We start from the raw sequence: 16822 nt of genomic DNA on the forward strand, positions 1-16822 counted from the left end.
CGCTTTGATCATCTCATCAAAGCGAATGTTCCAACTCCGAGATGCTTGCACCAGTCCATAAATGGATCGCTGGAGCTTGCATACTTTGTTAGCGTTCTTAGGATCGACAAAACCTTCCGGCTGCATCATATACAGCTCTTCCTTAAGATGTCCGTTAAGGAATGCCGTTTTGACGTCCATCTGCCATATCTCATAATCATAGTATGCGGCAATTGCTAACATGATTCGGACGGACTTCAGCTTCGCTACGGGAGAGAATGTCTCGTCGTAGTCAATCCCTTGAACTTGTCGATAACCCTTAGCGACAAGTCGAGCTTTATAGATGGTAACATTACCATCCGCGTCCGTCTTCTTCTTAAAAATCCATTTGTTTTCTATCGCTCGCCGATCATCGGGCAAGTCTGTCAAAGTCCATACTTTGTTTTCATACATGGATTCTATCTCGGATTTCATGGCTTCAAGCCATTTGTTGGAATCTGGGCCCGCCATCGCTTCTTCATAGTTCGAAGGTTCACCGTTGTCTAACAACATGATTTCCAGGACAGGGTTGCCGTACCACTCTGGTGCGGAACGTGTCCTTGTGGACCTACGAAGTTCAGTAGCAACTTGATCCGAAGTACCTTGATCATCATCATTGTTTTCCTCTTCAGTTGGTGTGGGCATCACAGGAACATTTTCCTGAGCTGCACCACTTTCCCGTTCGAGAGGTAGTACTTCATCGAGTTCTACTTTCCTCCCACTTACTTCTTTCGAGAGAAACTCTTTTTCCAGAAAGCATCCGTTCTTGGCAACAAAGATCTTGCCCTCGGATCTTAAGTAGAAGGTATACCCGACAGTTTCCTTAGGGTATCCTATGAAGACGCATTTTTCCGACTTGGGTTCGAGCTTTTCAGGTTGAAGTTTCTTGACATAAGCATCGCATCCCCAAACTTTTAGAAACGACAGCTTAGGTTTCTTCCCAAACCATAATTCATACGGTGTCGTCTCAACGGATTTAGACGGTGCCCTATTTAAAGTGAATGTAGCTGTCTCTAGAGCGTATCCCCAAAATGATAGCGGTAAATCGGTAAGAGACATCATAGACCGCACCATATCCAATAGAGTGCGATTACGACGTTCGGACACACCGTTTCGCTGAGGTGTTCCAGGCGGCGTGAGTTGTGAAACGATTCCACATTTCCTTAAGTGTGTACCAAATTCGTGACTTAAGTATTCTCCTCCACGATCTGATCGTAGGAACTTTATCTTTCGGTCACGTTGATTCTCCACCTCATTCTGAAATTCCTTGAACTTTTCAAAGGTCTCAGACTTGTGTTTCATTAAGTAGACATACCCATATCTACTTAAGTCATCAGTGAGAGTGAGAACATAACGATATCCTCCGCGAGCCTCAACGCTCATTGGACCGCACACATCGGTATGTATGATTTCCAACAAGTTGGTTGCTCGCTCCATTGTTCCGGAGAACGGAGTCTTGGTCATTTTGCCCATGAGGCATGGTTCGCATGTGTCAAACGATTCATAATCAAGAGACTCTAAAAGTCCATCAGCATGGAGCTTCTTCATGCGCTTGACACCAATGTGACCAAGGCGGCAGTGCCACAAGTATGTGGGACTATCGTTATCAACTTTACATCTTTTGGCATCCACACTATGAACATGTGTAATATTACGCTCGAGATTCATTAAGAATAAACCATTGACCATCGGAGCATGACCATAAAACATATCTCTCATATAAATCGAACAACCATTATTCTCAGACTTAAATGAGTAGCCATCTCGTATTAAACGAGATCCAGATACAATGTTCATGCTCAAACTTGGCACTAAATAACAATTATTAAGGTTCAAAACTAATCCCGTAGGTAAATGTAGAGGCAGCGTGCCGACGGCGATCACATCGACTCTGGAACCATTCCCGACGCGCATCGTCACCTCGTCCTTCGCCAGTCTCCGTTTATTCCGCAGCTCCTGCTGTGAGTTACAAATATGAGCAACGGCACCGGTATCAAATACCCAGGAGTTACTACGAGTACTGGTAAGGTACACATCAATTACATGTATATCAAATATACCTTTGGTGTTGCCGGCCTTCTTATCCGCTAAGTATTTGGGGCAGTTCCGCTTCCAGTGACCCTTCCCCTTGCAATAAAAGCACTCAGTCTCAGGCTTGGGTCCATTCTTTGACTTCTTCCCGGCAACAGGCTTACCGGGCGCGACAACATCTTTGCCGTCCTTCTTGAAGTTCTTCTTCCCTTGCCCTTCTTGAACTTAGTGGTCTTATTGACCATCAACACTTGATGTTCTTTCTTGATTTCAGCCTCTGCTGACTTCAGCATCGAGAACACTTCAGGAATGGTCTTCACCATCCCCTGCATGTTGTAGTTCATCACAAAGCTCTTGTAGCTTGGTGGGAGCGACTGGAGGATTCTGTCAATGACCGCCTCATCTGGGAGGTTAATGTTCAGCTGGGTCATACGGTTGTGCAACCCAGACATCTTCAGGATGTGCTCACTGACAGAACTGTTTTCCTCCATCTTACAACTGTAGAACTTGTCGGAGACATCATATCTCTCGACCCGGGCATGAGCTTGGAAAACTAGTTTCAGCTCTTCGAACATCTCATATGCTCCGTGATGCTCAAAACGCTTTTGGAGCCCCGGTTCTAAGCTGTAAAGCATGCCGCACTGAACGAGGGAGTAATCATCAGCACGTGTCTGCCAAACGTTCAAATCGTCTTGCAGTGCTGGGAGAGCAGGTGGGTCACCTAACAGTGCTTCTAGGACATATTGTTTCTTGGCAGCTATGAGGATGATCCTCAGGTTCCGGACCCAGTCCGTATAGTTGCTGCCATCATCTTTCAGCTTGGTTTTCTCTAGGAACGCGTTGAAGTTCATGTTGACATTAGCGTTGGCCATTTGATCTACAAGACATATTTGCAAAGGTTTTAGACTAAGTTCATGATAATAAAGTTCTAATCAAATTATGAACTCCCACTTAGATTAGACATCCCTCTAGTCATCTAAGTGTTACACGATCCGAGTCGACTAGCCCGTGTCCGATCATCACGTGAGACGGACTAGTCATCGTCGGTGAACATCTTCATGTTGATCGTATCTTCCATACGACTCGTGTTCGACCTTTCGGTCTCCGTGTTCCGAGGCCATGTCTGTACATGCTAGGCTCGTCAAGTTAACCCTAAGTGTTTTCGCTGTGTAAAACTGTCTTACACCCGTTGTATGTGAACGTAAGAATCCATCACACCCGATCATCACGTGGTGCTTAGAAGCGACGAACTGTAGCAACGGTGCACAGTTAGGGGAGAACACTTCTTGAAATTTTGTAAGGGATCATCTTATTTACTACCGTCGTCCTAAGTAAACAAGATGCATAAACATAATAAACATCACATGCAATTATATAGTTGTGACATGATATGGCCAATATCATATAGCTCCATTGATCTCCATCTTCGGGGCTCCATGATCATCTTGTCACCGGCTTGACACCATGATCTCCATCATCATGATCTCCATCATCGTGTCTTCATGAAGTTGTCACGCCAACGACTACTTCTACTTCTATGGCTAACGCGTTTAGCAATAAAGTAAAGTAGTTTACATGGCGTTCTTCAATGACACGCAGGTCATACAAAAAATAAAGACAACTCCTATGGCTCCTGCCGGTTGTCATACTCATCGACATGCAAGTCGTGAATCCTATTACAAGAACATGATCTCATACATCACAATTCATCATTCATCACAACTTCTGGCCATATCACATCACATGATCAATCGCTGCAAAAACAAGTTAGACGTCCTCTAATTGTTGTTGCATCTTTTACGTGGCTGCAATTGGGTTCTAGCAAGAACGTTTTCTTACCTACGAATAACCACAACGTGATTTTGTCAACTTCTATTTACCCTTCATAAGGGCCCTGTTCATCGAATCCGCTCCAACTAAAGTGGGAGAGACAGACACCCGCCAGCCACCTTATGCAACTAGTGCATGTCAATCGGTGGAACCGGTCTCACGTAAGCGTACGTGTAAGGTTGGTCCGGGCCGCTTCATCCCACAATACCGTTGAAGCAAGAAAAGACTAGTAGAGGCAAGTAAGTTGACAAGATCAACGCCCACAACAAATTGTGTTCTACTCATGCATTAGAGAACTACGCATAAAACTGGCTCTGTTACCAACTGTTGGGGAACGTTGCAGAAAATTAAAATTTTCCTACGGTTTCACCAAGATCCATCTATGAGTTCATCTAAGCAACGAGTCATGGGAGAGAGTTTGCATCTACATACCACTTGTAGATCGCGTGCGGAAGCTTGCAAGGGATGGTGATGATGGAGTCGTACTCGACGTGATTCAGATCACCGATGTCCAAGTGCTGAACGGACAGCACCTCCGCGTTCAACACACGTACGGGACGGGAGACGTCTCCTCCTTCTTGATCCAGCAAGGGGGAAGGAGAGGTTGAGGAAGCTCGCTCCAACGGCAGCACGACGGCGTGGTGGTGTTGGTGCAGCAGTACTCCGACAGGGCTTCGCCAAGCGCTTACGGAGGAGGAGAGGTGTTGGGGAGGGGAGGGGCTGCGCCTTGGAGATGGGTACAGCAGCCCTCCCCCCACCCCTCTATTTATAGGGGAAGGGGCAAGGGGGCCGGCCCCTCTAGATGGGATCTAGAGGGGGGGCGGCGGCCAGGGAGGGGAGGCTTGCCCCCCAAGCAAGGGGGCGCCCCCCTCAGGGTTTCCCCCCCAACCCTAGGCGCATGGGCCCAAGGTGGGGGGCGCGCCCAGCCCTCCAGGGGCTGGCTCCTCCCCTTTGCGGCCCATGTGGCCCTCCGGGAGGGGTGGCCCCTCCCGGTGGACCCCCGGAACCCCTCCGGTGGTCCCGGTACATTACCGATAGACCCCCGAAACTTTCCGGTGTCCGTATGACAACTTCCCATATATAAAACTTCACCTCCGGACCATTCCGGAACTCCTCGTGACGTCCGGGATCTCATCCGGGACTCCGAACAACATTCGGTAGTCACATACTAGTCTTCCTAATAACCCTAGCGTCACCGAACCTTAAGTGTGTAGACCCTACGGGTTCGGGAGACACGCAGACATGACCGAGACGACTCTCGGGCAATAACCAACAGCGGGATCTGGATACCCATGTTGGCTCCCACATGCTCCTCGATGATTTCATCGGTTGAACCACGATGTCGAGGATTCGATCAAAACCCTGTATGCAATTCCCTTTGTCAATCGGTACGTTACTTGCCCGAGACTCGATCGTCGGTATCCCAATACCTTGTTCAGTCTCGTTACCGGCAAGTCACTTTACTCGTACCGTAATGCATGATCCCGTGGCCAACACCTTGGTCACCTTGAGCTCATTATGATGATGCATTACCGAGTGGGCCCAGAGATACCTCTCCGTCATACGGAGTGACAAATCCCAGTCTCGATCCGTGTCAACCCAACAGATACTTTCGGAGATACCTGTAATGCACCTTTATAGTCACCCAGTTACGTTGTGACGTTTGATACACCCAAGGCATTCCTACGGTATCCGGGAGTTACACGATCTCATGGTCGAAGGAAGAGATACTTGACATTGGCAAAGCTCTAGCAAACGAACTACACGATCTTTGTGCTATGCTTATGATTGGGTCTTGTCCATCACATCATTCTCCTAATGATGTGATCCCGTTATCAACGACATCCAATGTCCATAGTCAGGAAACCATGACTATCTGTTGATCACAACGAGCTAGTCAACTAGAGGCTCACTAGGGACATATTGTGGTCTTATGTGTTCACACGTGTATTACGATTTCCGGATAATACAGTTATAGCATGAACAAAAGACATATATCATGAACAATGAAATATAATAATACTTTTATTATTGCCTCTAGGGCATATTTCCAACAGGCACAACAAAGCTGATGATTACTCGATAGTTCAGTGTGCCATGCTTTACGGCTTAGAACCGGGACTTCAACGACGTTTTGAACATCATGGAGCATATGAGATGTTCCAGGAGTTGAAGTTAATATTTCAAGCAAATGCCCGGATTGAGAGATATGAAGTCTCCAATAAGTTCTATAGCTGAAGATGGAAGAGAATAGTTCTGTCAGTGAACATATACTCAAAATGTCTGGGTATAATAATCACTTGATTCAACTGGGAGTTAATCTTCCTGATGATAGTTGCTACGTCTTGAGCTGGTGTTGGTTTTCCTTGAAGAGGAAAGGGTGATGCAGCACTGAGAACCAAGGTATCAATCAAGTAGGAGGCTCCTCAAAAGTCCCACGCACCTACACAAACAAACAAAGAACTCGCAACCAACGAGATAAAAGGGGTTGTCAATCCCTTCACGGCTACTTGCGAAAGTGAGATCTGATAGAGATAATATGATAAGATAAATATATTTTTGATATTTTATGATATAGATTGGAAAAGTAAAGATGCAAATAAAAGTAGATTGAAAGCTTATATGATAAAAGATAGACCCGGGGGCCATATGTTTCACTAGAGGCTTCTCTCAAGATAGCATAAGTATTACGGTGGGTGAACAAATTACTGTCGAGCAATTGATAAAAAAGCGAATAATTATGAGATTATCTAGGCATGATCATGTATATAGGCATCACGTTCGTGACAAGTAGACCGGCTCCTGCCTGCATCTACTACTATTACTCCACACATCGACCGCTATCCAGCATGCATCTAGAGTATTAAGTTCATAAGAACAAAGTAATGCTTTAAGAAAGATGACATGATGTAGAGGGATAAACTCAAGCAATATGATATAAACCCCATCTTTTTATCCTTGATGGCAACAATACAATATGTGCCTTGCTGCCCCTGCTGTCACTGGGAAAGGACACCGCAAGATTGAACCCAAAGCTAAGCACTTCTCTCATGGCAAGAAAGATCAATCTAGTAGGCCAAACCAAACCGATAATTCGAAGAGACCTGCAAAGATAACTCAATCATACATAAAAGAATTCAGAGGATATTCAGATATTTCTCATAGATAAACTTGATCATAAACCCACAATTCATCGGATCTCGGCAAACACACCGCAAAAAGAGTTACATCGAATAGATCTCCAAGAAGAGGAAGGAGAACATGGTATTGAGATTCAAAGAGAGAGAAGAAGCCATCTAGCTAATAACTATGGACCCGAAGGTCTGTGGTAAACTACTCACAACTCATCGGAGAGGCCTTGGAGTTGATGTAGAGACCCTCCATGGTGGATTCCCCCTCCGGCAGAACGCCGGCGACGGCTCCAAGATGGGATCTCACGGATACAAAAGGTTACGGTGGTGGAAATTGTTTTTCGGTGGCTCCCCTGATGGTTTCGGGGTACATGGGTATATATAGGAGGAAGAAGTACGTCGGCGGACGCCCGAGGGGCCCACGAGATAGGGGGCACCCAGTAGGGGGGGGGGCGCCCTCCACTCTCGTGGCTTCCTCGATTGCTTCTTGACTTGCACTCCAAGTCCTCTGGATCAGGTTTGTTCCAAAAAGATCGCTCCCGAAGGTTTCATTCCGTTTGGACTCCGTTTGATATTCCTTTTCTTCGAAACACTGAAATAGGCAAAAAAAAAACAGCAGTACGGGCTGGGCTTCCGGTTAGTATGTTAGTCCCAAAAATGATATAAAAGTGTAAAGTAAAGCCCATAAACATCCAAAACAGGTAATATAATAGCATGGAACAATCAAAAATTATAGATACGTTGCGGACGTATCAAGCATCCCCAAGCTTAATTCCTGCTCGTCCTCGAGTAGGTAAATGATAAAAACAAAAATTTTGATGTGGAATGCTACCTAGCATAATTCTCAATGTATTTCTTTTTATTGTGGCATGAATGTTCATATCCAAATGATTCAAAATAAAAGTTCATATTGACATAAGAAATAGTAATACTTCAAGCAAACTAATCAAAGCAATCATGTCTTCTCAAAATAACATGGCTAAAGAAAGTTATCCCTACAAAATCATATAGTCTGGTTGTTGCTCTATCTTCATCACACAAAGTATCTAATCATGCACAACCCCGATGACAAGCCAAGCAATTGTTTCATACTTTAGTAATCTCAAACTTTTTCAATTTTCACGCAATACATGAGCGTGAGCCATGGACATAGCACTATATGTGGAATAGAAAGGTGGTTGTGGAGAAGACAAAAAGGAGAAGATAGTCTCACATCAACTAGGCGTATCAACGGGCTATGGAGATGCCCATTAATAGATATCAATGTTAGTGAGTAGGGATTGCCATGCAACGGATGCACTAGAGCTATAAATGTATGAAAGCTCAACAAAAGAAACTAAGTGGGTGTGCATCCAACTTGCTTGCTCATGAAGACCTAGGGCATTTTGAGGAAGCCCATCATTGGAATATACAAGCCAAGTTCTATAATGAAAAATTCCCACTAGTATATGAAAGTGACAACATAGGAGATTCTCTATCATGAAGAACATGGTGCTATTTTGAAGCACAAGTGTGGAAAAGGAGATAGTAGCATTGTCCCTTCTCTCTTTTTCTCTCATTATTATTTTTTCTTTTTTTCTCTTTTTTCTTTTTGGTGGGCTTCTTTGGCCTCTTTTTTTGGTGGGCTTCTTTGGCCTCTTTTTTTTCGTGGGCTTCTTTGGCCTCTTTTATTTTTATAAAGTCCGAAGTCTCATCCCGACTTGTGGGGGAATCATAGTCTTCATCATCCTTTCCTCACCGGGACAATGCTCTAATAATGAAGATCATCACACTTTTATTTATTTACAACTCAAGATGACAACTCGATACTTAGAACAAGATATGACTCTATATAGATGCCTCTGGCGGTGTACCGGGATATGCAATGAATCAAGAGTGACATGTATGAAAAATTATGAAGTGGCTTTGCCACAAATACGATGTCAACTACATGATCATGCAAAGAGTAATATGACAATGATGATGCGTGTCATAATAAGCGGAATGGTGGAAAGTTACATGGCAATATATCTCGGAATGGCTATGGAAATGCCATAATAGGTAGGTATGGTGGCTGTTTTGAGGAAGGTATATGGTGGGTGTATGATACCGATGAAAGTTGTGCGGCACAAGAGAGGCTAGCAATGGTGGAAGGGTGAGAGTGCGTATAATCCATGGATTCAACATTAGTCATAAAGAACGCATATAATTATTGCAAAAATCTACAAGCCATAGAAAACAAAGTACTATGCGCATGCTCCTAGGGGGATAGATTGGTAGGAAAAGACCATCGCTCGTCCCCCGCCGCCACTCATAAGGAAGACAATAAATAAATAAAATTGTGCTCCAACTTCATCACAAAGCGGTTCACCACGTGCATGCTACGGGAATCACAAACTTCAACACAAGTATTCTTTAAATTCACAATTACCCAACTAGCATGACTCTAATATCACCACCTCTACATCTCAAAACAATTATCAAGTATCAAATTGATCATAGCATCCAATTCACTTCCTATGATAGTTTTTATTATACCCAACTTGGACGCATACCCTTCTAGAACCAAATTTATAACCATAGCAAATACCATGCTGTTCTAAGAGACTCTCAAAATAATATAAGTGAAGCATGGGAGATTAACAATTTCTTCAAAATCAAACCACCGCAGTGCTCTAAAAGATATAAGTGAAGCACTAGAGCAAAAATTATCTAGCTCAAAAGATATAAGTGAAGCACATAGAGTATTCTAATAAATTCCAATCAAGTGGGCTTCTCCCAAAAGGTGTGTACAGCAAGGATGATTGTGGTAAACTAAAAAGCAAAGACTAATATCATACACGACGCTCCAAGCAAAACACATATCATGTGGCGAATAAAAATATAGCTCCAAGTAAAGTTACCAATGAACGAAGACGAAAGAGGGGATGCCTTCCCGGGGCATCCCCAAGCTTAGGCTTTTAGCTATTCTTGAATATCTTGGGGTGCCATAGGCATCCCCAAGCTTAGGCTCTTGCCACTCCTTATTCCATAGTCCATCAAATCTTTACCCAAAACTTGAAAACTTCACAACACAAAACTCAACAGGAAAGCTCATAAGCTCCGTTAGTGCAAGAAAGAAAAACCACCACATAAGGTCTTGTAATAAACTCATTTTTTATTTATATTGGTGTTAAAACTACTGTATTCCAAGTTCTCTATGGTTCATACCCTTACATACTAGCCATAGATGCATCAAAATAAGCAAACAACACACGAAAGGCAGAATCTGTCAAAAACAGAACAGTCTGTAGCAATCTGTAACTTTCGATTACTTCTGGAACTCCAAAAATCCTACCAAAATAGGACGTCCTGGGCAATTTGTCTATTGATCTACAGCAAAAAGAATTAACGCAAAAGCACATTTCTGTGATTTATTGAATTTTTTCTCATGAGCGCAAAGTTTATGTTTTTCAGCAGAATCAAATTAACTCATACCATAGGTTATCCTATAGGTTCTAATTGGCACAAACACTAAATAAAACATGAAAACACATCTAAACAGAAATGTAACATCCCAAAATTATAATTTTGGAATGTTATATTAAACAGATCGATTTGTTTGACTGTTTGATTGATTGAGTGAAATTGAGTGAAATTCGAAACTTCTTGAAACTTAAATGAGAGAGAATAAAAGGACTTTCCCAAACTTTCATTTTTGCATTCTGATCACCATGAATTCAAATTCTTTTCAAATACAAAACCCTTGAGCAAAGATGCTATGACTTCTTCCATTTAATTAAATGAAAGGGTATTTGAAAATATTTGAATTTCATTTGGAAATATTTCAATTCATAAACTTCATGCAGCTCAATAATTTTCATGAGAGAAGATAAAATGACTTCTTCAAATTATATGAAATATGAGTTGGTAGTTTTAAAGGATCAAAATTTAAAATCATTTTGAAATTATTTTCAATTTGGAGTTATTTGGGTTTTTTCAAATTATTTTTCTCCAAAAATAAAATATACGGAAAAAAGGGTAACATGATTCCCTACATCATAAAATTGGAGAGAAATAAATTTGAATTAATTTTGGTATTTTTATAATGATTTTTATTGGATTTTATTAGACCAGTAGCACTCTTTGAATTATCTGAATTTGTGTATATTTTATTTAATGCTAGGCAAATGTTCAGCTTGTGGAAAATATTTTTCTGAAAATTTTGATATATAATATGCCTATTAAGTTTACGTTTATTTTCGTTATTTCGGTTTTCCTTCTGTTTCTATTAAAAAAACCTGTACGTGCAGCCTATATTTATTTATCGCCTACATGCGCAGTATAGTAGCTTCTGGCGCCCCATTGTTTTTTCTCTCTTAAATGGGCCAGGCCCAGCCAGCCTTTTTCATTTTTTACTTAGGCCGATTTTTGTTAAAAAAAAACTTCAGCCCATGTACGCGCGCGGCCGGCCGAGGCCTTTAGGGCCCGTACGAGGCGTTAGCCTTTTTCTCCTCTGTTTCGTTAAATTACGTCTACGTTTAGTCCCACATTGCTTAGCCTTTGAGCCTTAAACCTTTTTTCTATCTATAAATATAGACCTATAGAGCCTCCAGAATCATTTGATTCGGGTTAAATCAATATTTTGGTTTGATTAGATTCATTTAAGAAAAAAATATTTTTTTCCTCTCCGGTGCGACTTTTGAAAATTGTCTCTCTTTCCGAAGCCATCTTTTCTCTGCCTTATAAAGGTATCTTTCTTCGGTTTTTTTATACCTCCATAGTTTATTATTTTCTAAACTCGTACGTTACAATAATTAGATTACCAATTAGTCCCTGTATTTATACATTAGACCTAATTTTTTTTAGTCGTAGCTATTTTTCTTCCGTAAAACAGCTTGGCCCTGATTTTTCAAATAGCCATAACTTTTTATTTGTTCATCCAAATTATATGAAACCAACACCCACTCTTCGTTATGATCCCATCTATCCAGTAAAACAACTTAAATATGTTTTTAAAAGTTTTTAAAATTTGAATTCAAACAGATTTGTATTTGAACTTCGTTTGATCGTAACTTGAGTTTCGTAGTTCCGTTTGAGTTGATTCTTTTTGCAAATTAAAGCTCTTGACCTAAACTTTCTGATAAGGCCAAATTCACATAATTTTGGGTACTGTTAGAAATTGTTTTATGTTGCAAGAGTTATTTGCTTGGTTTTGATGTTTTCCGAACTATCTTCTTCATTCTTCCCGTTCTTCTGAGTGATTGCTTATGTGTGGTTAATATTGCTTGCTCACGATAGATTGAACGGAGTGTGACGAGTAGAACTATCAAGAGTTATGAGTGCGAATCATCTTCATCAACATTGCAGGCAAGTTCACACTTTGATCATACCTCTTTCATACCCAGTTTTTATTGCATTAGATCAATCCTCAAACATCTTATGATTAGGATCTAATTAAATTGTGGGATGAGAAGTAGTTGAGGTAGTACCAATTACCTGTTTATTATCAAACCCTTGAGAGTTACTATTACGTTATGCTTACTTTGCCATGCTATGCTCGTAGACGTGGATTGGGTTTTGAGAGTATCCATGACAGATGTGAGATTGTTAATTAACGGTTTACTTAAGGTGGCAACTTAAACACACATCTGGGTGAATTGAGGCACCTGGGTATTCCAGGATTGCCTGTCTAGGCACCTGGGTAGACCAGGATTGCCTGTTTTTTTATGGACCGCCACCCAGGCTCAAAGGGATCATGAGATTTTTCATGCTAGAAACTTCCGTGTGCAGCCACAAGCCATTATGGGCTCTGGCATAGTTGACTAAGTTGTGCGAACTCTTACAGTGGTAGACTAGCAGATGTAGGGGATGTAAGTTGGTACGGTCTATCACATCGTAAGGTGCTAGCGCTTCTGAAAGACTATGTCTCGGTCATCCGTTTCTCAAACACCTGGTAGTGTGAGAAATCCAACGAAGGCGATCGAGTCTTGTGAGAAAAGTGCGCAAACCTCTGCAGAGTGTACAAACTAATCATGATTAGCCGTGTCCCCTGTTATGGACGTCTTGAGTATCTAGTTCTTGGATTATCCTGTTGATCTCATCACGTTACTTAAATAATTGTTGGGTTTTAATGATGATGCTTAATTGGGATTGAAAATGCTGTCAACCATTCTCAATGTTTAACAACCACCATGATAGTTAAATAAAATTTATTCCTTTACAGTAGGGAAAAATTGGCTTTACGCAAAACTGTAACCATAGAGCTTTTCCACCAGCCAAATATGCATGTAGTGATAGCCATATTTTAGCATTGCTCCACAGTGTGAATTTGCCAGTACATTCAATGTACTGACCCGTTGTGGCTGCAACGTCTAATGTTGCAGGATTATCTTACGACAAGTAAGTGATACGTTAGGGTTACGATTTCTACACTCAACTTTGCCGTTGGTGTTGATGGGAATCCACAACCTTGTTACTTCCGCTATATGGATTGAGGTAATAGTATTTACGTTAATTTATACATGTGATTTACCTCTGTTATAAATCCTTCGAGTACTGTGTGTGTCAGCATACCGATCCAGGGATGACACTTAAGCACAGAGACTTGATCCATTCAGGTCGGGTCGCTACAAGAAATTAGATGCAACTTTTGTTACTAAACAGGAACAAAAACAAAAAAAACACAAAGAAAATTGGGTTGCCTCCCAACTAGCGCTATCGTTTAACGCCCCTAGCTAGGCATAAAAGTGAAGATAGATCTAAGTTGTGCCATCTTTGACACTTGATTCATATGTAGCTCACACGATAGATTCATAAGGTAATTTAATTTTATTTTTTGGAAAGTGCTCCATGCCTTTCTTCAATGGAAATTGGAATCTAATATTCCCTTCCTTCATATCAATAATTGCGCCAATAATTCTAAGGAAAGGTCTACCAAGAATAATAGGACAAGAAAGATTGCAATCTATATCAAGAACGATAAAATCCATGGGCACCAAATTTCTATTTGCAACAATGAGGACATCATTGATTCTTCCCATTGGCTTTTTAATGGTGGAATCCGCAAGGTGCAAATTAAAAGAGCAACCATCAAGATCATGGAAACCTAGAATATCACATAAAGTTTTCGGAATTGTGGAAACACTAGCACCCAAATCACATAAAGAAAACACTCATAATCTTTAATCTTCATAGTAGGTTCCCACTCATCATTAAGTTTTCTAGGTATAGAAACTTCCAAATTGAGTTTTTCATCAAAAGATTGCATCAAGGCATTAACAATATGTTTAGTAAAGGCTTTATTTTGACTATAAGCATGAGGAGAATTCAATATGGATTGCAACAAGGAAATACAATCAACTAAAGAGCAATTATCATAATTAAAATCCTTGAAATCCAAGATAGTGAGTTCAATGCTATTTAAAGTCTTGACCTCTCCAATCTCACTTTTACCAAATTTAGCATCAAGATCTAAAAACTCCAATTTATCGGAACGCTTTTTAGTCAAAGTTGATTCACTTCAAGTCCCATCATTATCAAGATTCATATTGCAAAACAAAGATTTAATAGGGAACACATCAATTGTTGGGGAACGTTCAAAAAAATTCCTATGCACACGCAAGATCATGGTGATGCATAGCAACGAGAGGGGAGAGTGTTGTCCACGTACCCTCGTAGACCGAAAGCGGAAGCGTTATATCAACACGGTTGATGTAGTCGTACGTCTTCACGATCCGACTGATCCAAGCACCGAAAGCACGGCACCTCCGAGTTCTGCATACGTACGGCTCAGTGACGTCCTCGCCTTCTCGATCCAGCAAGAGGGGTGAAGTAGTATATGAGTTCCGGCAGCATGACAGCATGGTGACGGTGTTAGTGAAGAACAATCTTCGCAGGGCTTCGCCTAAGCACTACAAAAACTATGACGGAGGATAAACTAGAGGAAACGGGGTTGCCGGCACACGGCTTGGGGTTTCTTGATCTCTCTTGGGTGCAAGCCCTACCCCTCTATTTATATGTTGAGCCTTGGGGTCGAAACTTGGAGTAAAAGCCTCCACAAAGTCGGTTTCACCCGAAAGGCAAGAGTCCAAAAACCTCGTGGGCTTTCCCCTTTGGCCCAGATAAAGTGTTCTCGTGCCCAAACATTTCGGGAAACATCCGGAACCCCTTCCGATGGATTCCGGAACCTTTTTGGAGATCAAACAGTACTATCCACATATTAATCTTTACTTCTGGACCATTCCGGAGTTCCTCGTCATATCCGTGATCTCATCCAAAACTCCGAACAACATTTGGTCACCAACATACATAACTCATAGTACTATATCGTCAACGAACGTTAAGCGTGCGGACCCTACGGGTTCGAGAACTATGTAGACATGACCAAGACACCTCTCTTGTCAATAACCAATAGCGGGACCTGGATGCCCATATTGGCTCCTACATATTCTACGAAGATCTTTATCGGTCAGACCGCAAAACAACATACGTTGTTCCCTTTGTCATCGGTATGTTACTTGCCCGAGATTCGATCGTTGGTATCTCAATACCTAGTTCAATCTCGTTACCGACAAGCTCTTTACTCGTTCCGTAATACATCATCCCGCAACTAACTCATTAGTTGCAATGCTTGCAAGGCTTAAGTGATGTGCATTACCGAGAGGGCCCAGAGATACCTCTCCGACAATCGGAGTGACAAATCCTAATCTCGAAATACGCTAACCCAACATGTACCTTTGGAGACACCTGTAGAGCTCCTTTATAATCACCCAGTTACGTTGTGACGTTTGGTAGCACACAAAGAGTTCCTCCGGCAAATGGGAGTTGCATAATCTCATAGTCATAGGAACATGTACAAGTCATGAAGAAAGCAATAGCAACATACTAAACGATCGGGTGCTAAGCTAACGGAATGGGTCATGTCAATCACATCATTCTCCTAATGATGTGATCCTCTTAATCAAATGACAACTCATGTCTATGGCTAGGAAACATAACCATCTTTGATCAACAAGCTAGTCAAGTAGAGGCATACTAGTGACACTCTGTTTGTCTATGTATTCACACATGTATTATATTTCCGGTTAATACAATTCTAGCATGAATAATAAACATTTATCATGATATAAGGAAATAAATAATAACTTTATTATTGCCTCTAGGGCATATTTCCTTCAGTCTCCCACTTGCACTAGAGTTAATAATCTAGATTACACAGTAATGATTCTAACACCCATGGAGCCTTGGTGTTGATCATGTTTTGCTCGTGGAAGAGGCTTAGTCAACGGGTCTGCAACATTCAGATCCGTATGTATCTTGCAAATCTCTATGTCTCCCACCTGGACTAGATCCCGGATGGAATTGAAGCGTCTCTTGATGTGCTTGGTTCTCTTGTGAAATCTGGATTCCTTCGCTAAGGCAATCGCTCCAGTATTGTCACAAAAGATTTTCATTGGACCCGATGCACTAGGTATGACACCTAGATCGGATATGAACTCCTTCATCCAGACTCCTTCATTGGCTGCTTCCGAAGCAGCTATGTATTCCGCTTCACACGTAGATCCCGCCACGACACTTTGCTTTGAACTGCACCAACTGACAGCTCCACCGTTTAATGTAAACACGTATCCGGTTTGCGATTTACAATCGTCCGGATCAGTGTCAAAGCTTGCATCAACGTAACCATTTACGATGAGCTCTTTGTCACCTCCATATACGAGAAACATATCCTTAGTCCTTTTCAGGTATTTCAGGATGTTCTTGACCGCTGTCCAGTGATCCACTCCTGGATTACTTTGGTACCTCCCTGCTAGACTTATAGCAAGGCACACATCAGGTCTGGTACACAGCAT

Source organism: Triticum aestivum, chromosome 3B (assembly GCF_018294505.1).
Source record: "Triticum aestivum cultivar Chinese Spring chromosome 3B, IWGSC CS RefSeq v2.1, whole genome shotgun sequence".
Taxonomy (NCBI): Eukaryota; Viridiplantae; Streptophyta; class Magnoliopsida; order Poales; family Poaceae; genus Triticum; species Triticum aestivum.